Source organism: Pinus tabuliformis, chromosome 3_1 (assembly GCF_031772625.1).
Source record: "Pinus tabuliformis cultivar Carrire ecotype Pingquan chromosome 3_1, CPIR1, whole genome shotgun sequence".
Classification (NCBI taxonomy): Eukaryota; Viridiplantae; Streptophyta; class Pinopsida; order Pinales; family Pinaceae; genus Pinus; species Pinus tabuliformis.
In genome coordinates, this window is record NC_142301.1 from 484,598,642 (window position 1) to 484,620,097 (window position 21,456).

Consider the following 21,456-nt stretch of genomic DNA (forward strand, 5'->3'; position numbering starts at 1 on the left):
ACTCTAAATCAATTCTTTAATGCTGCTCTAGAAATTCCAAATGCTCTATCAGAATTGGTTGAAGCAAATAGAGGGGGTCTCTATATAGTGTGTTTTTAGGGTTTGGGTTGAGAGAAACTTTAGCTTTAAAAACAAAATATCAAAATAACTTTTTCCCAAAAAAATGGTGCTGCAACCTATAGGCAATCTGCTTGATTTGTACTTGGCCGAGTAAGTACGGACTTGCCCAAATTAGACTAGTTTGGTACTGAACCGACTGAGTTGTACACCAATCCAACCGATTTAGTACCAAACTGCTCCCTCAAGCCAGTTTGATGGCCAAGTCAATGATCTAAAGGGTCAACTTGGTCAATTCAGTCGATTCTGAGTCCCAATCAGTCAAGTTTAAAATTATATGTTCAATTAGGCCCTTCAACTTTGTGTTCCAATCTCCCTCTTCTATCACTCTAGATATAGGTATAATCTTCAAATACCTATTCTATAGATTTAAAAATTGAGTAGCTAACTAATTCACCATTTGGTTCCCAAACCTCTATATATGTTCGTATTCAATCTTTAATCTTTGCAATGTGTTATCCTTTATCCAGTACATTGGGAGTGAACCTCCTAATAGCCTCCATCAGGAGGCTGGTTTCCTTTTCGCGCTACTTTCCTTAAACCAAGCTTAAGACAAGTTTTGACCCTGCCAATCAGGCTTTCATTTCAACTTGATTGTTAGAGTTATTCATATATTTTCCATATAGATAGCTATTACCTGTCACTTGCTTTCTCTAAGGACCCGCCATGAGCAACCCTGCCAGGTTTCCCCTTCACCGCTCCATCAAAGTTCAGTTTAGAGAACCCTCTCCTAAGAGGTTTCAGTCTAACATCCTAGGGACTTGTAGATGTCTTTGATTGATATATTGTTGTACCACCAAATTATTGTATCTGGGTCTTCATGTATTAGATTAATCTATGTAGAAGTAGGGATCAATGCTGATAATATCTTTGTCTCGGGCCAAGGTGATAGATTGTGATTCTAAAATCATCAAGTCCAAGTATACGGGATAGTTATAACGGTTTTCTAACTGGGGTCCAGGGGAGTCCAAATGAAATGATCAGAAGATCTTTGTCAACCAGCTAGGCCATTTCTCCTCCTAATCATCTGGACTGATGTCAAACTGAGAAAAGAAAATTTATTGAAAAGCGGCCAACGTCCCTCGCTGCCAACTTGAGGGAAATCGTATGAAAGAACTCTCTGGTAAGAAAGTTTGTATCTGTTGTTCATTTTAATCACCATCACCAGAAATCACCACAAGAACACAATCCATTCTTGAAATGATGAAAACGGTTTGCATCTCTCACAATAATTTCCCTGCTTACAATCTTGGAGATGAACTTGGTTACATTGTGACAGTCACCACAGACACGAAGATTCTTTGTGATGCGGATAGGAGTTCCAGGGATTGTGTTAAGTAGCCCAAAAACAATTGCCAGCTTCTCGCTATGAGTGGATAGCATGTTTTCCTTCACCTCTTCCTCCACATTGTGCAGCACAAAGTTAGTATCAGGCAAATATCCTGCTTCTTTCAACTGTACATCCAGGGCCTTCAAGGAGTCATAAATTTTATTGGTTTCAGGGTGAGATCTGTCTCCCACAAGGAATGCATGAACCCTGTTATTTGCCTCAATCAAGCTGCATCCTGGTGTCTTTGATATCCCCCTCTCTTTCATCATTGTTCTCACCTTTGCGACATCATCCCACCTACCAGCTGCTGCATATATATTTGACAGCAACACATGATACCCTGCATTATCAGGTTCTAACTCAAAAAGATAATTTGCCACACGTTCTCCAAGCTCGATATTGCAGTGAATTCTGCAGGCACCGAGTAAGGCCCCCCAAATACTCGCATCAGGTTTGAATGGCATCTTTTCCATAAAGTTGTGTGCCTCATCTAGCAAGCCAGAACGACCAAAAAGGTCAACCATGCATGCATAATGCTTCATTTCAGGTGTGACGCAATAATCCTTGGTCATGCTATCAAAATATTGCAGCCCTTCATCCACCAGGCCTGCATGGCTGCAAGCAGATAGAATGCATATGAAGGTGATATTGTCTGGCTTCACACCCATCTGTTTCATTTGAACAAAAAGTGCAATAGCATCCTCAGCACGAGCATGCATTCTGTACCCAGCAATCATTGAATTCCATGATGCCAAATTTTTTTTGGACATCCTGTTAAACAATTTGTGTGCAAGCTCTATGCTTCCACATTTGGCATACATGTCTACCAGAGTATTTTCCACAGACACATCCACGTCAAAGCCACTTCTAATTATGTAATTATGGATTGCTTTACCTTGTTGCAGAGCTCCTAGAAGGGTACATGCCAACAGCAAGCTCACCGTAGTGACTGAGTTGGGTTTCACCTTTGCTAGTTGCATCTGATTGTAGAGTTTCAAGGCCTCGTTTGCATATCCATTATAAGCATACCCCGCAATCATTGCACTCCATGAGACCACATTTCTTTCAGACATCTTATCAAACAGTTGGAGAGCAGTATCTATCATTCCACATTTCGCATACATGTCTATAAGAGCTGTCCCGACAAAAACATCTAACTCAAGCCCACTTCTAATGCTGTAATCATGAATCAACTTGCCTTGTTGCAGATTTCCTAACTTGGCACATGCTGACAAAATACTCACTATGGTTGATGAATTTATTTTCATGTCTTCTAATTGCATCTGATGAAAGAGTTTCAAGGCCTCATTGGCATATCCATTCTGGGAGTACGCCGAAATTATTGCATTCCATGATACTACACTTCTTTCAGACATTTTGGCAAACACTAAACCTGCATCCTCTATACTCCCACACTTGGCATACAAGTCTATAAGGGATGTCCCCACAAAAACATTAGATTCGCAGCCTTTTTTAACTATATAACCATGAATCTGCTTCCCATGTTGCAAATTTCCTAAATGAGCATAGGCAACCAGCAAGGCAACAAGGGTGGATGAGTTGGGCATCATATCTCCCAGTTGCATTTGCTCAAACAGCATCAAGGCCTCATTACAATGACCAATCTGGGCATACCCACTAATCATAGCATTCCACAGGACCACATCTCTTTTAGGTATTTTGTCAAACACCTGCCGTGCATCGTCAATACTCCCACACTTAGCATACATGTCTATAAGCGCAGAGGCAACGAAAACATCCGATTCAAAACCCATTCTAACAATGTAACGATGAATCTCCTTCCCCCCTTGCAGCGCTGATATGCTAGCACAGGCTTTTAGTATGCGCGGAAGCGTGAAATTGTCTGGTCGTATGCGTTCCTCAAGCATTTTGCAATACATTTTAATGGCTTCCTCTGGGTTTTCATTCCTAGCATACTCTCCTATAATCGCATTCCATAATAAAACATTTCGTTCACATATTTTGTCAAACGCTTTACGTGCATCCTCCACTTCACCCAACATGGCATACAGTCTCACCACTTTGGCAACTATGAAACTGTTATGTTCAAGTCCATTTACAACTAATTGGGCATGGACTTCTCTGAGAGCATGGATGCTGTTATATATCTGAATGATAGAATGGATGTTGTTAAAAACATGTAAGATTGAACAATAGATGTCGGCACTGGAATGAAAACCACCGTATTTGAAGACTGTTTTTGGTAGAGTTCTGTATGTAGGCGATTGGTTAATCTGAATGAGTTTGTGCCCGGAAGAGAGGTAGCTTTTCATTGAAGTTCAAGGCATCACAATCAAATTTGAATGTAAGATTCTATAACCATTACCTTGATGGCGTCACAGCCTCTTCGAGGAGGTAAAAATCATCCTTGAGTCCAACCGAAAACTGCAATGAACGTCCATGCAAAACTTCATTAGTTATATGACTTGGTTTCAGAGATACGGTAAGGATGGAATTTAGTCAAGGGCTCTGGTTTCAAAGATAGAGTGGGATGGAATTTGATAGACAAACCGCGAAATTGCGGTATGAAAGTTATGCACATGACACATACTCATTACTTTAAATTTGAAGAGGGACTAGGTTTCTCTCAGTGTTTAACCTTATGACATTTCCCTTGGCAGAGGGTAGTTTTATTCCTTGGAATTGTGACTCAAAGGACAAAAGAGGGATAGATAAACATGTTTGATTATTTTTCTACTTTAATATCAAGAAAATTATGAGGACTCACATTATCTATTAACGTTGTTGTCCTTTTAATGTAGCCAAAAACCTTAGTGGTTTGGATTTAAGAAATGTTGATTATTGCAACAATAGAAAAGTGTTGGGTGGAATTTTGGCAATTATATCATTTAAGATTTTGGAACTCTTTATTTGAATTTTATGAACCTATTTAGAATGGAAACAAATTTCTTATCTTCTTATCTTTTTGTCATTCACATAGATGGAATTTCTTATCCTTGCATTTGTAGGATGGCCTTTAGTTGGGAGCATGATATTAAAGCACCAAGTTTTGTTATCCTTTACATTAGATGGTGGAATCCTTTTATTAGGAGGAATATACTTCAAGCTAGGTTTCTTTGCTTGGAACCCAAAGATTTGTTGCAAGAACATTAGTTTTTCTTCGGTAATTATGGCATTTAGTTGTGATTTCTCTTTGTCATTTATATCTATCATTTTGAATTCATTCCTTATGTTTTCTTTTAATTCTAATATGGTAGCTTGTAAGAGATAGCCATCTGGTGGTTTAAGCATGTGAGTAGTTAACACATGTAAATAGTTAAAAAAATGTATCCCCTCAGCCCAACTATTGTAATTAAGTGAGATTGGAGAAGACTTATTTTTCCTTGATGCTTTGAACCATCTTGAAAAAAAATTGTTTAGAATGTATACCATTTTCTTGACTAGGCCTTTGAGTGTCATTACAAGAACCAATCTCATGCTAACCTTTCTAGGTATAATGATGAGAAATATATTGTTTCTTTATCATCATATATTTGGCGCAACTCAAAATAGCACTCAAGTCTATATATCCATCTCGTGGTCTCTCTCATCCTCGTCATCAAATTTGGGTACATCAATTTTTACTTTGTGTGTAAATCCATTAAAATACCCAAAGTTAGATTAATGCTTTAGTAGAAAAAAAGGAGTGTGAATTTGGACTACTCAATTCCATGCTAGTGTCTTCCAATTCTGAATTCATGGTTATTAGAGATTCTGCTCCAATATTTCAATTGGATTTTAGGAGGAATCTATTAATAATATTCGAATCAAGGTTGCCCTGCTTTTTGGATATCTCATACATTGAAGGTTTAATTCTTTAATATCAGCATCCCCAAGCTTGTTTGAAATTCCCACTATTAAATATTTTAATTCTTTTAACTTACTACTGAAGCTTTTGGTAGGTGATGTAATGCTTGGATTGCCAATGATCTTGGAGGATTTTTGGAATTCTTTGTTTGCCTCATCAAGAATTACAAAGAATTCTCTATATGTGTATGAATTTGTGGGACACATGGCAAAGGAGAGGGTATATGGTATGGAGTGTATGGCAAAAGTGTGAGAGAAAAATTGTATGGGATGTATGGCAAAGGCTAAGGGAAAATTTGTATGGGATGTGCGGCAAAGGCGTGAGGGAAAATTTATATGGGGGATATGGTGAATGGTATGGGCATATGTCAAAGGCCAAGGATGTGTGGTATGGGTGTATGGTGAACTTGGCATACCAAAAAATGAGGGAAGGAGCATATGGGAAAATTTGGCTATTGATGATCCAAGTGGATAATGGTGCCCACCCACCTCTTCCATTAACTCAATGGTTCTCTATCTTCTTGGTAATTTTTTCCATAGTTTTTCAGGTCCCAAACTTTTGGGGTTGTTTTGAGGCCCTAAATGATGTTTTTTGGTGATTAGGGGGGACATGTATTGCCATGGCATCCCATAGCCCTAACCAAAATTTGTAATCTCTAGAGAGTTCTTTCCAATAGACTATTATGCACCCCAAATGGAAAGTGTATGCAAAAGCTACATCATCAGGAGGTTGATGTACAAACTAATCAACTTGGGGACCACAAATTTTTGGTGCTTCATCTTCTAGGGTTAGGGTTTTGGACCTATAGTGTTCTTTCTTTATGTTAAAAGGTCATTCTTTCAGCCTCTTGTAATAGCTTTTGTGAATGCATGTAGCTACCATATCTCTCCCTTTAGAGATAGCTACCATTATTTTGGCTAGCTTGTGTTCTATAATATTATGTTATTTTATTTATCAATAGACATTGGGTTTTCACTATATTATTGTGATATTTGTTATATTTATTTATGTGTTCCATTTCCTATTTTGCCTTTCATTTCATTCCTTATATAACCCATATCAACTGAAGGATTGTTGATGAATTGTTGAGTGATGGGTAAATGGACTGTGGAACATAAAAGAATAGAAGACAACATAGATATGCAATGATGGCAAGGGAAAGGACATAGCAAAGGGTTGATGTATGATGAGGGAAATAACATATCAATGGGTTGTTGAGTGACTAGGGAAAGACACAACAGAGAAGGGCTATTGAGCATGATATATCTTGAGGGAACAATGGAATGTGGTAGGCCCAAAAAGCGGAGTGCTCTAATACCAATTTAAGGAAACCAATCATGATGGAAAAATCATATATATATATATATATATATATATATATATATATGATTTTTCCATCATGATTGCAATGACCAATGGCAGTAATATATACTTAATAGAACATTTGGGGTGTAACCATTTGTTTGTGCATGTTGACCATTGAGTTTATTACAATAATTATATTAGGTTTATAACATATCTAATGATCACTACTCCAAGTTTTGAATAAACCAATTGATGGGCTCCATGATTATAGCAAGAATGTTACCCTCTATCACTCTCAATTTTAATTATAAACCCATGGTTCGTAAAAACTTAAGAGGTGGTGTGCACTATATATGCAAGCCACAATTTCTTGTCTTAATGATGCATCAACTATGCTAATGAAGGGAAAATGTCACCCTAGGTATTACTCAAATGGATCAGGTGAAAGGAAATCAATCATGGTTATTGTTAAAAATCTAATTACAAGAAAATCATTCAAAGTAAATCATACTTAAACAATCGCAGCTAATTCAGCTTGTAAGAAATATTCCAAGTAATGGAAAGTGTTATCACTAGATTGCAAAAGCAAGAAATATCATTAATCTAAGATGTAGGATTCCAAGTATAGCAAATCATAAACATTCATGACCAAATTCAAGAAAACTACCCATTTGCTAATTTCCCTTCTATTTAATTCTACTCAATAATGCCATTGATAGTGTTATAGACAAAATGTGCAGTTCTATGGAGAAGGATTGTTAAAATAGGAGGCTATGTGATGTTCTATAGGAATAGTCACAGAGCTACAAAAAATTGTGTGTTGCTACAAGAAACTACCTAGTTTCCCAAAGAAATTTGTATGTGAGTGTGATATTGCTTGGTGCTCATAAAAATCATTCAACTAAATTTAGAACAAAGCCCTTCACAATTTTGTGCTCAAGGAAGTAACTATCTATGAGATATAATGTTCCTACAAGAAAGGAAACACATGCAAACCTGAAAAGCTTTATTTAGCCAAAAAACATAAAACCAGACTAAGAAAGTAAATTAAGAGGGCTTCTTGAAGACTTTGGGTGGGCCCTCTCCAAGGCATTTAAGAACCCAAGAAAATCACCAATAGTGAAATGAACATGAACATTGCACTAGCATAGCAAAATTGAATACATTCTTCAAACGCCTTAAATTGTTCTTAAGAGTAAAATTAGCTTATACAACAAAAGGAAAATGAACTAACTCAAACTAACTCTTTTGAGGTTTGAAACCCTCAATTTATATAATCAATATGGAACAATACTACTGTTGGCATTATGGCACAGGTTTGGCTCTATGACATAAGTGTTGTCCTTGATGGCAACTCACTCAAAGTGCAGATCATAGTTCAGGCTCTCAAAATGAAAGAAAATGAGGTATACGCAGGTTCCTCGTAACAAAGTCGCGTATACACGCGGATGTACCGATCAGAAGGCGCGTAAACGTATGCACGCACTTTCATGCAAAGAAAAGCGCATACATGTGGGAAAACTTATGGATTGTCCATGGTATTTAGTACGACATATTTGAACCTATGGTTTTGGTCCTTGGTATTGCATTTAAAGTGTTGAACCCAAGTATTGGGTCCCTAGTATTAGTTCTCAATGGTTTTCGACCATGGTTTGAGTAAGGCCTAGACTATAAAAAGGGAAGGAGATCATTTGGCAAGGGTATCAACTTATGCATTTAATATCTTAAGAGGAGCAAGATCTGGAATACTAATTTGATTGGGAGATACAGATGGATCTGGATCTGAATCAAGGAGGAACCTGAGCATTACATGATGGTTAAGATCTGTTGATGGGTCAAGATCTCAAGGCTTGAATAGTAGTATCCTTGTGTGATTTTGATCTATTATATTCGGCGCATGATTAGATCTATAAATCTGATAATCTGGGTATAACTGATGTCTAATTAAGTAAAAGGATAAATTATCTTTTATAGATCTGTACGCAGGTTCGACACAGTAGAGGCGCGTATACACACAGGTTAAACAAGTGAGGACTGCGTATATGCTAGTTGGTTTTGGCATATCTGCGTATGTACGCAGGTTTCTATTGATGAAGTAGCGTACGTCTCTTGAAATATGTTTTAGCTGCTTCTATTTATTGCTGCAGTGTTTTGGGTTCAGAATTGGTGTCTGGTTATTGGTACTATTTTCTGGTTACAACTTTCTGAGAAGTTATTGGTTGATTCAGTATTTGTACAAAGGAGATTGGTTGTTTCAGATCTATTTGATGTTTGATTGATATTCATGGATCCAGTCTGAAAATTTATGAAACGTGGTCCCTGGAAGAAGAGAGAAGGTTGTAGGTCAGTGCCTACGTACTAGTACCTCAGCTAGTACAAGAGCTAAAGGGGGTTGTAGCTCCCTTCTAGGAGAAGCTGGAGAACGAGAGAAGGTTGTAGCCTTCTGCAGGTTGAAGCCTGCAAACTGGTATAAGACTGCACCAGTACAATATCATTGTAAAAAGAAGTTTCTAATTGAAAGAAGATAGAGACATATTGCAGCAGGCAGGTTTCACCCACATTGGGTTTCCACCTTATATCTTGTGTTCTTTTGTATGACTGTCTGCTCTACTTTTCTATTCCTGCTTACTGTTATATGGTTCTGACACACAGATTAATGATCAACATCTGAAGAATAAATTAAATCATAAGTCTGGAAGTTATACGCGATTTTCATTAGTCAGAGTTGCATATACACGCTGGTTTCATTAACTGAAGTAGTGTATACAAATCTTTGGATAAATTGAAAAAGAATTTGACTTAATAATACTAATTCACCCCCCCTCTCAGTATTATTTTCAAAAATTGGTATCAGAGCAGGTCCTTCAGAAGAAGCTTGATCGCTTGAAGGAAGATCTATCATCATGAGCAACTACGAAAAGGAAGCATCAATCAGGCCACCAATTTTTTATGGGAGCAACTTCATCTATTGGAAGGTAAGAATCACTGCCTATCTTCAATCTCTTGGTACAGAAGTTTGGGATATTGTGGAAACAGGATATGCATTTCCTTCAACAACTCCTACAGATACAGCTGGTAAAAAGCAGTATGAAACAAATGCAAAGGCTGTCAATACCCTATTAGGGAGTCTACCTCAATCAAAATTCGTCAAGGTTATGCAGATCAAAACTGCAAAAGAAATATGGGACAAGATCATTCTGAGCTATGAAGGAGATGATCAGGTAAAACGAGCAAAACTTCAAACTCTCAGAATTCAGTATGAAAATCTCAGAATGTACAATGATGAAAGTGTGGTTAACTATTTCCTTCGTATAGATGAGATTGTTAATTGTATGAAAAGCTTAGGTGAAGAAATAAAAGAAGTTGTTTTGGTTGAAAAGGTTCTAAGATCTTTATCCCCTAAGTTTGATTCAAAAGTTTCTGCCATAGAAGAGAAGCAGAATCTACAGAGCCTTACCATGTCACAGCTGCACGGAATCTTAACTGCTTACGAAATGAGAAAAGGTGGACCATCAGACAGGAGAGAAGCTACATTCAAAGCCTCAGGAAAAGGAGATTACAATGACTCAGGACATATGTCGGAAGAAGAGGAAGAGTCAAATTTTGTCAAGAACCTTCAACGGGGTTCTGAAAGATTCAAAGGTAAGCTCCCTTTCAAATGTTTTTCTTGTGGAAGAGTTGGTCACTATGCTGCCAAGTGTCCTCATAAAGATAAGCTAGACAAAGGTAAGGAACCAGTTAGATGGAACAGAAAACAGAATGTAAGTAAGAAGAGCTATTACACACATGAAGACAGTGATGGACTTTTAAATAGTGATGAAGATGAACAAGGTAATGATTATAGACTTTTGATGGCTTTTGAAGATGATGATTTCTTGGATGCTATAGATGAAGAAAGTATTTATGAAGAAATTTCTAATGTTATGCTCTTAACCTGCAAAATGATACCCAGATACAGAATATGTGAAGAAAAGATACCCAGAACACAGAATAGCAATGATTTTATTATTCAAAGAGTAATGTTCACTTGCCTCTTCGAGGGGGCAACCTCCAATAGAGCAGAGCTCGCTTACAAAATAAGACACGATGCTCCTCGCATGGAGTCTCTATCCTTTATATATGACTCATACATGCAATACCACGGATCAATACCGTGGGTTTTATTAATACCATCTATCTAATACTACGGCCCATTTGCAACTAACTGTGGTCCCGTCATTAATTGCGGGTTAACCACTTACAAATATTAATATGGGCTTTATTGACTCTTGACTATGACGTGATCCCATTACATAAATAAGGGGGTTAGGGTGGGACCCTAACATGCCCTCCCCCTTAAGACTAGCCTTGTCCTCAAGGCTGAAGCTGCGGAAACTGTTGAAGAATAGTGGCTGGTTCCCAAGTTGCATCTTCCGGAGAGGTGTCTTTCCATTTGACGAGGACTTCCTTAATCATGCGGCCACGCAGGTGCTTGTCTCGTGTGTCTAGGACCTGTTCGGGTTGAAGCCAGATTGACCCTTCTTCGTCCAATTCAGGTAGACTGGTCTGAATTCTGCAATTGTTCCCAATCACTTTCTTGAGGCATGAGACATGGAAAACTGGATGGATTTTTGCAGTAGGCGGCAAGGCCAACTTGTAAGCCACTTCTCCAATGCGCTGAAGTACTTGATATGGTCCGTAGAATTTGGGAGATAGTTTCTGACAACCCTTGTCTTTGAGTGATGTTTGCTTATATGGTTGCAGCCGTAAAAAGACCTGATCCCCTTCTTGAAATTGGCGCTCTGAGCGATGCTGGTCTACTTGTTGCTTCATGCGGTTTTGAGCTTGATGAAGATTCTCTCGAAGATGGGCGAGCATGGTGGCGCGGTGTTGTAGGAGTTGATCCACTGCTTGTACCTTCGAGCATCCCTTAATATAAGAAGTAGGGGAAGGAGGGAGTTGACCATAGACTGCTTCATAGGGAGTCATTTTGGTGGTGGCATGATAGTTGGTGTTATACCACCATTCAGCCAAAGGTAACCATTGTACCCAAAGATGTTGCTTTTCTGAAGTGAAACACCTAAGGTAGGTTTCCAGACATTTGTTGACGGCTTCAGTTTGACCATTCGTTTGTGGATGATAGGAAGTAATGAGTTTCAGTTGAGTGCCTTGTAGCCTGAAGAGTTCCTTCCAAAAATTACTTGTGAAGATTGGGTCATGATCAGACACAATAGAAGTGGGCATGCCATGCAATTTGAAGATATGATCCATGAAAGATTGAGCGACCAAAGTTGGTGTAAACGAGTGGGGTAGGGCGCAAAAATGAGCATACTTCGAAAGTCTGTCCACAACCACCATAATGACTGACTTGTTTCCTGACTTTGGAAGACCTGTAATGAAATCCATAGAAACCTCTGTCCATATTGATGCCGGGATGGGCAACGGTTGTAATGTGCCTGGTGTATTGACTGTCTCCCCTTTGTGTCGTTGACAGACATCGGCGATGGAAAATTTTAGGGGCTAATGTTCGCCCAGTGGGCTAATTTTCCATGATTTTTCCAAAAAAAAGATTCGCCAATTTCCAATTTTATAAAAGACGATTCGCCCAAATTTTAGAATATAAAATTATTTTACCTTAAAAATCGCCAACATTATAGAGAGACTATATATAAAATAATTATAAATTTGATTAATTTTACAAATATATCAATAAACATTTATAATTTGCATATTAGAGATTAGTGAGATTCGCCAATGTTTTAAACTTCAAGAAAATTTTCCATCCTTAAAATTTTCCTTGGACATCGCATTCGGCTACGAAAGTAAGGATGTCCTTTTTCATACCTGTCCAAAAAAATGATCTTTTGGTGCGAGCATATGTCTTCTGAAAGCATGAATGTCCTGCAATGGGGGATGAGTGCAATTCTGCCAAAATACGACTTTTGAGGGTGGAGGTTGGTGATATGACGACTCTGTCCTTATAGTGAAGAATCTCATCCTGCCACGAGTAGCCCTTGTTGGAATTTGGATCCGTCTGCAATTGAGAAATGAGTTGGGAGAGCCTGGGATGTGAAAACCATTCCCGACAAGCTTCTTCAATCCATTCTGGAACGGGAAGGGAAATTGCTAGCAGGGTACTTTGCTCCTCAAATTGGCGAGATAATGCATCTGCTACCCTGTTGTCTTGCCCTTTCTTGTAAATGATCTCATAATCATATCCCAGCATTTTGGCTAGCCATTTATTTTGTTGTGGGGAGGATAGGCGTTGCTCCAAAAAATATTTAAGACTGTGATGGTCTGTGCGGATTTGGAAACGTCGCCCCAATAAGTAAGGTCGCTAGGTCTCTACTACATGTAAGATGGCCATCATTTCCTTCTCGTAGGTAGATTGGCCCAGATTCTTCCCACTGAGTTGTTGGTTGGTGAAGGCCAAAGGTCGTCCTTCCTGCATTAAGACTGCCCCAATACCCGTACCCGAAGCATCACATTCAATGACAAAAGATTTGGTGAAATCAGGTAGTGCTAAGACTGGAGTGGAACACATGGCATTTTTGAGAGTTGTAAAGGCCTGTTGTGCTTCCTCATTCCAGAAGAATGAATTTTTCTTCAGGAGTTGAGTGAGGGGCTTTGCTATGCGACCATAATTGCGGACAAATTTGCGATAATAGCCTGTGAGACCCAAGAATCCTCTCAGGCTTTTCAAGGTCCGAGGTTGAGGCCACTCCTGCATTGCCTGGATCTTTTTGGGGTCCACCTTGACACCTTCACGCCCCACAATGTGGCCCAAATACTCAACTTCTTCCATGCCAAATGCACACTTGGACATTTTAACAAATAATTTATGCTTGCGGAGCAGTTGCAGGAGTAGATCTACATGCTGAAGATGTGCGGCCCAAGTGCAACTATAGATGAGGATGTCATCGAAGAAGACAAGGACAAATTTCCTGAGATATGGTTTGAGAAGGTGGTTCATAAGGCTCTGAAAAGTAGATGGGGAATTACAAAGACCGAATGGCATGACTAGGAGCTCATAATGGCCTTCATGAGTGTGGAAAGCAGTCTTTGGAATGTCGACTTCCTTCATGCAAATTTGGTGGTAGCCTGAGCGCAGATCCAGCTTAGTGAGGAATTGAGCCCCATTGAGTTCATCCAACAAATCATCAACCACTGGGATGGGAAATTTATCTTTGACTGTCAACTTATTGAGAGCCCTGAAGTCTGGAAACATTCGCCACTCCCCATCTTTCTTGAGCACCATGACCACCGGTGACGAATAAGGACTAATGCTGGGACGAATGACACCTGCTTCCAAAAGTTCCTTGATTATTTTTTCTATTTCATTCTTTTGGGTGAACGGATATCTATATGGGCGCACAATTGGGGGTTGGGCCCCTGGAACCAAGGTGATGTTATGATCATGTTCCCCTCTCGAGGGTGGAAGCTCATGAGGCTTGTCAAAGACCGGCAGATGGTTATTTAAAATTTGTTGCATCTCCGGATGAATTGGCAGAGACTTGGTTGCGACTGCCTGGATGGCATTAAATTGAGCTATAACTCCATGATGGCCCTTTTTTAGCAATTTTTCCATCCTATGCGAGCTGATGATAGAGGGAGCTCCCGCCTGGAGTCCACGGAGGGTATGTGTGGAGTTGTTCTACTTAAAACTCATATATAACTCCTGGAAATCCATTGTGATAGGCCCCAGAGTGCGGAGCCAGTCAGCGCCGAGGACAATGTCACATCCTCCCATGTGTATGGCAAACATGTGGGTCTTCAACTGATAATCCCCCATTTGAAGTTTGACATTTTCACAGCGGCCTTCACATTTCATTGTGCCCCCATCTGCGATTTGAACTTGGAAGTTAGAAACTGCTCGTACAAAACAATGCATTGCTTCCGCGACTTTTTGATGGATGAAATTATGTGTACTTCCACTATCAATCAAGACTACTACTGGGCGATGTTTGATAAAACCTCTGATTTTGAGAGTTTGAGGTGAAGAAATCCCTGCCAAAGCATGCAGCGAAATAACTGGTTCGTCAGGTACATTGTCCTGTTGGTTGTCCTCTTCTACCTCCTCATGTTTCTCCAGTGGTGGATCTTCCTCCGATGAGCTATAATCAGTGGCATCAATTTGAAAAAATTTGGGCTCCTTGCATTTATGACCTGGGGAGTATTTTTCATCACAGTAGTAACATAATCCTTGCTTTCTTCTTTCGGCCATTTCTGCAGGTGACACCTTTTGGACCTTAAGTGTTTGAGTGGTGCTGGGAACCTGTGGGGAGTGTTGGGCCTCAAAATAGTCCCTATTTTCACTCCATTATTCACCAATATCTTCACATTTTACCTTCATGTCACCTCCATTCCACCTCCACATCATTACATTTACCTCATTATTGGGTTATAACTATGCTTTTCCAAAGTTTATTAATTCTTAACATTTTTAAGTGGATTTATGGCTAAACTTTAGAAAATAATATGCTTATACTTATACCTAACAATTAGAATGAGTTTGTTGACATGTGTAGGTACAAAGGAAGCTTCCAGGGCATCTTTATGTGGCCTTGAATGATCAAATTCGAATTTGATAAGATAAGCCTCATGGAAAATATCATGATCCCATGGAGAAGATCATGGACCTCATGGAGGAGATCATGGAGGATAGGGTTATGTGTCTAGATGGTTGAGAAATGTATGGAACTAAAAGAGAGATTAGTGGATCATCATTATGAATTTGTTATCTCATCTCATTGTATAAATAGGAGTACCTCCTCCATTCCAAAGGGAGGACTCTTGGAACATTGTATCCAACTTATGATGGAATAGAATAAAGCTTCATTTTACATATATTTCCATTATGTAGTTTTAGATATAAGTTGCACATATATTTCCATTATGTAGTTTTAGATATAAGTTGCCTTAATGTAGTATATGGAATAGCTTGTCACTTTGTTCTTAGGAGAATTGAGCTCACTCTAGAAGGATCAAAGGAACATGTTATTTCATATTAGATCTTATTTCATTTAATTGCTTAGATGTTTGAGGATTTGTTTGTGATTGATGAATGAGTTTTAAATTAGAATCTTATCAGCATATGAGAGGATATCCAAGGGTCTAAGTTAGGCTCTCTCTCTATTTGATTTGCATGATAATTGAAATTCATTCTTTTGCTTTTAAGTTTCAAGTTATTTAGTTTCTTATGCTTATGGATGAATCTTAGTTTAGTTTGGATTAGTACATGAGAGGACAATCAAGAGAGTAAGTTAGTCTTTCTCTCTCTTTGAATCTGAACAACAATTAAAGTTCATTCTCTTGTCTTCATTTCAAGTTTCTAGTTTTATGTAATCAATGATTTCTCTATGATACTGTAGGGAAGAACAACCAGGACCTCTTTAGTTAGGAGCCTCTTCCCTTGCATATTATATTGAATCGTAAATAATTTAGTTAGACATAGAGTTAGTTGCCTACTCCTGCATATATTTTGCTGGCATCATCACAAGCTTACGAGTTTCCCTGGTCGATAATTTAATGCAGCAATTTAAGCCCAATAAATTGGCCAACATTTTGGCGCCGTTGCTGGGGATGGTGCTAAGGGATTAGGCATTAGGAATTTAATTCAGTACTAGTATTTTTCTTTAGACAAAATAATTTGTGAAACCTGGTGACAGCAGGATCTTCACAAAGGAGTTTAAGTTTGAGTTTTCTTATGTTTTAGTATTTAGCTAGTTTTAAATTCAATCCTTTTTGAAACCCCCCCTGCATAAATAAACACAAATCAATCGATTAGTATGCTCTCTTCCTGCACTTCATGCGATCACGAAGATCAGAAAATCTATTGATTTTGTTCAAATAAAAATACTCTTGCTGGAGAACTAATTTGCAAAAAGACAATAAAGAATTTTGTGAATGAAAAAAAAAACATCTTTAAATTCTTTTTTTTTAGATGAAATTTAGTTTTTTTAGTTTTAGCCCACATATTCTTTACGCACCTTTTCAACCTTTCCACTCCACACCCCGAGCTGGATACCCGGAAACTGGTTCGAGAGGAGAGGAGAGGAGAGGAACTTGAAGAACTAAAGGCCGCCATCGCTCGACCAACGCCATCGGAGAGGTATTCACGCTCGCTAAAGTGTAACGACAAGGTATTCACGCTCGCTATAACCTCTTTATCACATCTATATCGCCTCTTAATCCATCTCTGGTTCGAATGTTTGGCGGTGGGACATCACTTTAGATAAGAACCTCGAGCCGATAACCATAGAGAGAGTCTTTCTTCGAGCAAAGCCAAGGCCAAGGATATAAGTAAGTGAGTGCATAAAGAGACAACACCTTCAGATCTTGAAATAATCTCTAATGAATCATTAGTAAGCGAGCGAGATTTAAAAAATAAAAAAATTTCGTTTTTAATTTTATATTTAAAAAACAAAAAAAACAAAAAAAAATCCCACAAAATAATAATAATATATGTATCATATATACACATATTATTATTAAAAAATAAATAAATAAAAAACTAACTATTTTTTGTTTTTGTTTTTTAGATATTTAAAAAAAAAACACTAACCATTTTTTTTTGTTTTTTTATAAAAATGCAATACATTAAATAAAAACAACATTAAAAAAATATATTAAAAAATCATCTTAAAAAAAAATTCATTTTAACAACTAACCATTTTTTTGATAGGATTACCATTTTTGTTTTTCAAAAATAGGATTAATTGCATGTTTTTTTTAGACTTAAAAAAAAATACTAACAATAAAAAAATAATAAAAAAATCATCTTAAAAAGTTTTAATTTTGGTTTAAATGTTCCTTTCTATGCAGGGCAATTTAATTGGGAAGTCACTGACTCTAAAATTACAAGGGAATTGGAAATCGATGAGCCTTTGGAAGATTCAGTAGAGGCGAAGAAAGGCTAAGGATGTTCTTCACGAAGCCAACCATACAACAGAAGTTGCTCAGGAATAATGGAGTTGTACTTCACACAAAAACCACATTAGCAATTTGGTTTTCATTTGTAAAATCATCAGAATCTGTTGCATTGTTGTAGGCTTTGTGTTGAATCAGACCAAAACCTAATCCCTTATCGAATACTGCAAGCAATTCTGAATCACCCCTTCTTGGATCTTGGGCAAAATGGGTCTATGGGGAGCCTTGATGGAAGCTATTCCTGCATATACAGGCCTCTCACCAGTGGCATTCTTCACACTTGTGGCTGTGTTAGTCGGTGTTTACAACCTTGTAAGCGACCTGTTTGCAGCGCCTCCACAGCATACGTAACTTTTGCTGGAATAGAGAAGAGAAAGACGTTTCTACCATCTCGGACATTTGCTCCTAGTTATGGGGATCCGAGTCAGCGGTTTTCCTCTGTGGACGTTGCAAAACCTGGTTCAGGAAAAGGTTTCAAGCTTGAACAGATACAAGTACATGCAGAGGAGATGGAAATGTATGTTGATCTGCATCCTTTTACCAATACATCTCCATACACAGTAGTGGAGACCATGTCATTGGCAAAGGCACTTGTCCTTTTTCGACAATTAGGCTTACGCCATCTTTGTGTGGTGCCTAAATCTTCTGATAGATCTCCAATAGTTGGTATATTAACTCGGCATGATTTTATGCCAGAGCAAGTTCTTGGGTTACATCCTTATTTGAAACAGAGCAAATGGAGAAGAACCTGATCAGCCATCCTTAGGTCACCGTAATAGAAGAAATGGGGCATTAGCAGGTAGTGTGAAGATTGTTGACGATTCTATCAAACTTGCATATGGAGAAAATGCAGATGTCTTGAAAGATAAGCGTGTTGCAGCTGTCCAAGCTCTATCTGGCACTGGCGCTTGCTGTCTTTTTGCAGAGTTCCAGAAACGGTTTCGACCTGAGTCTCAGATTTACATACTGGTCCCTACCTGGGCCAATCACCACAATATCTCGAGAGATGCCCATGTACCGCAGAGAACTTTCCATTATTACCATCCAGAGACTAAGGGTTTAGACTTCGCATCTCTCATGGATGATGTGAAGAATGGCAACGTTTACAGCTTGGGCATCGTGTTGCTGGAGCTCGTATCCGGGCGGCGGTGCGTGGACCTCTCAGCTCCAGCAGAAGACTGCTATCTTCCTGCCACGATCATTCGGAGGTTTCAGGAGGGGAAATTAATGGAAATCGTGGTCCTCGTTTGGTAGATGGAGTGCGAGAAGAGGATGAAGCCAGAAAAGTTGTGATGGTGGCACTTTGGTGCATACAAGAAGATCCTGCCATGAGACCAGCGTTCCAGCGTTCCAACGGTTTCTGCATCGGCCTTGCAGTATCCTATGACCACCGACCCCTCCACCAAATCTTAAAGAAATCCTCCCAGGCGTCAGGAAGGGTTTTGAATTATTGTTACTCCGTTCAACTAAGCATTCGGCATTCCCAACAAAAAATTGCAGAGCGCCGGCAATAGGAGCATCGAACAACATCTACCTCACTGCGGATTCGAGAGATTCGGATCAAGGAGATTGCCCATATCTCTCACAAGGAGATATGGATCAAGGAGATATAGATTGGGTTTGATTCGAGAGATATGGATCAAAGAGATTGCCCACTATTTTTGCTTATGGTTACGGTTTGTTGTTTTGTTTTTATAGTTTATTTATTTTTTATTTACAACTAAAAAAAAAAAAAAAATCTAAAAAATCAATACATTGCCCGCCATTTTTGCTTAAGGTTAATGGTTTGTTGTTTTGTTTTTATAGTTTATTTATTTTTTATTTACAACTTAAAAAAACAAAAATCTAAAAAATCAACATAAATAATAAATTAAAAAAATGTTTTTAATTTGTTATTTAAAACAAAACAAAAAAAATAACGAATATTGTGTGTATTGATTAGATTTTTTTTATAACTAAAAAATAACATAAATAATAAATTAAAAACAATTGTTTTTAATTTGTTATTTAAATAAAAATAAAAAATTTTGTGTGTTGTTTTTAATTTGTTATTTAAATAAAAATAAAAAATATTTTGTGTTGATTTATTTAATATTTTGGATAATAAAAAAAAATTAAAACAGCACAAAATAATTTTTATTAAAAAAAAAAAAAAATCTTATTTTTATTTTATTTAAAAAAAAAAAACTAACTTCATTTTAGTGATAGTTTTTTTCATTATTAGGTTTTAATAAATAAAATTTTGTTGATTTAAAAAAAAAAAAAAAAAAAAACATTTCAACTTAAATAATAAATTAAAAATTTTTATGTTTTTTAATTTGTTGTTTAAAAAAAAAAAAAAACTCTAAAGCAATAAATAAAATCAGCATAAAAAAAAATAAAAAATAAAAAAATTATGTTTTCATTTATTTTAATATTTTCTTTTTAAAATTTGTTGTTTCAAAAAAAAAAATTTAAAAAAAATATAAAAAATAATAATAAAAAAAAAAGTTCACAAAATTCACACAACTTTGAAAATAAAAAAAAAAGGGAATACTTGGAAACAAATTTCACAAATCAATTTATTAAACATTGGAGGATTCTTGTTTCGATAGCTTCAAGCTGGCATTAACTCATCACATCTTTCTGTTCTATGCTTTATAATGCACTAATATGCAGAACCGAATTGCCAACCACATTTCATGAGTTATCTGACACAAACAGGGAGTATTATTTTTCATGGTTGTTTTTAAGAATGGATTGAAATTGATATCATGAATTGAGTTACTTTCACCACTTTGATTTCTCTTAAATCTGTTTTATTTGGTATGACATTTTTGCGTAAGAATCATGAAGGAAATGTGCAATTCTTCTTGAACAAACTTATGTTTTCTTTCTGCCAAGTTTTTTTTACAGGTTACAGGATAACAAAGTGATCATTAAGGAGATTGCATTGTGACGACAATTAGTCTTCCAAAGACTAAATTCATGAAAAATTCTGAAGACAAATCCATCTCCACAACCACTACCTTCCACCTCCCTTTCTGAAAAAGATTTTGAATTCCACCAATTGTAAGCATGACATTTCCATATCCATTTTTCACAGCAAGAGTTCTTATTCATACACCATGCATTTCCTTACATCCATCCATTTTCCTTGTCATTACCATTCCCCTTCATTTCCGCCAATAAAACCCTGCTTGAGTCAAAGTCCTAGAGTCTAAGTATCATTGAACAAACACCTAGAGGCTTGCATGCCTTAATGGCAAGTACTCTTGCCAATGAACAATGGGAGTACATTAATATCCCTTGTTCGTTGGATCTTGTAGGTGACTCGACCACGACAAATTTATTCGTACCTACAAAGATGTGTTAGGCAACTTGACTCCCATTGGAATCAATGGTGCGAGCTCTTGTGTTGGCTAGGGGCATTCATTAACGGCCACTAAGTCAACAACTTCTTGCTATGTTCGACATTGACACATTTAATCACAGTAAGATTTGTGCCATCGAGCGTTGAAGACTTGAAGACCCATATTTTGTAGCAGATGAAGCCAATTTCCTTTCATTGTTTTTCAGTTTGTCATCACTTGAGGACAAGTCAATCAATAAGGCTAGGAGGGAAATGTAACTTCTATATTTTGTATACCTTCCAAGCCTTATAGATTTTCAGCCATATTCAGCAGACTCATCGGATTCATCATTCAGCAGCAGAGGATCCAGCAGCAGATACGACTTTCAGCCATATTCAGTAGACTCCTCAGATTCATCATCTAGTAACAGAGGGTCCAATAGCTAATACGACAATACAGATCCATCTTTCATCCACCATTTTCACAACCAACTAAAGAAGACTATGAACAACAGTTTTTGCAGCCACACGTACTCAACTCTCATCCATTTTTGGAAGGGTAAGTTAAGGTATGATATTTTCTAACTTTTAACCATTAAATTCCTTGAAAAGTTAGAATAATAATTTTTGGAAAAA

The 21,456-nt window shown here is 37.5% G+C and overlaps 1 pseudogene; it reads right to left on the bottom strand.

Moving 5' to 3' along the window:
* Nucleotides 1-1,155: 1,155 nt before the first annotated feature.
* Nucleotides 1,156-4,049, bottom strand: LOC149187911 (pentatricopeptide repeat-containing protein At1g11290, chloroplastic pseudogene; annotated as a pseudogene).
* Between the last annotated feature and the right edge of the window lie 17,407 nt (nucleotides 4,050-21,456).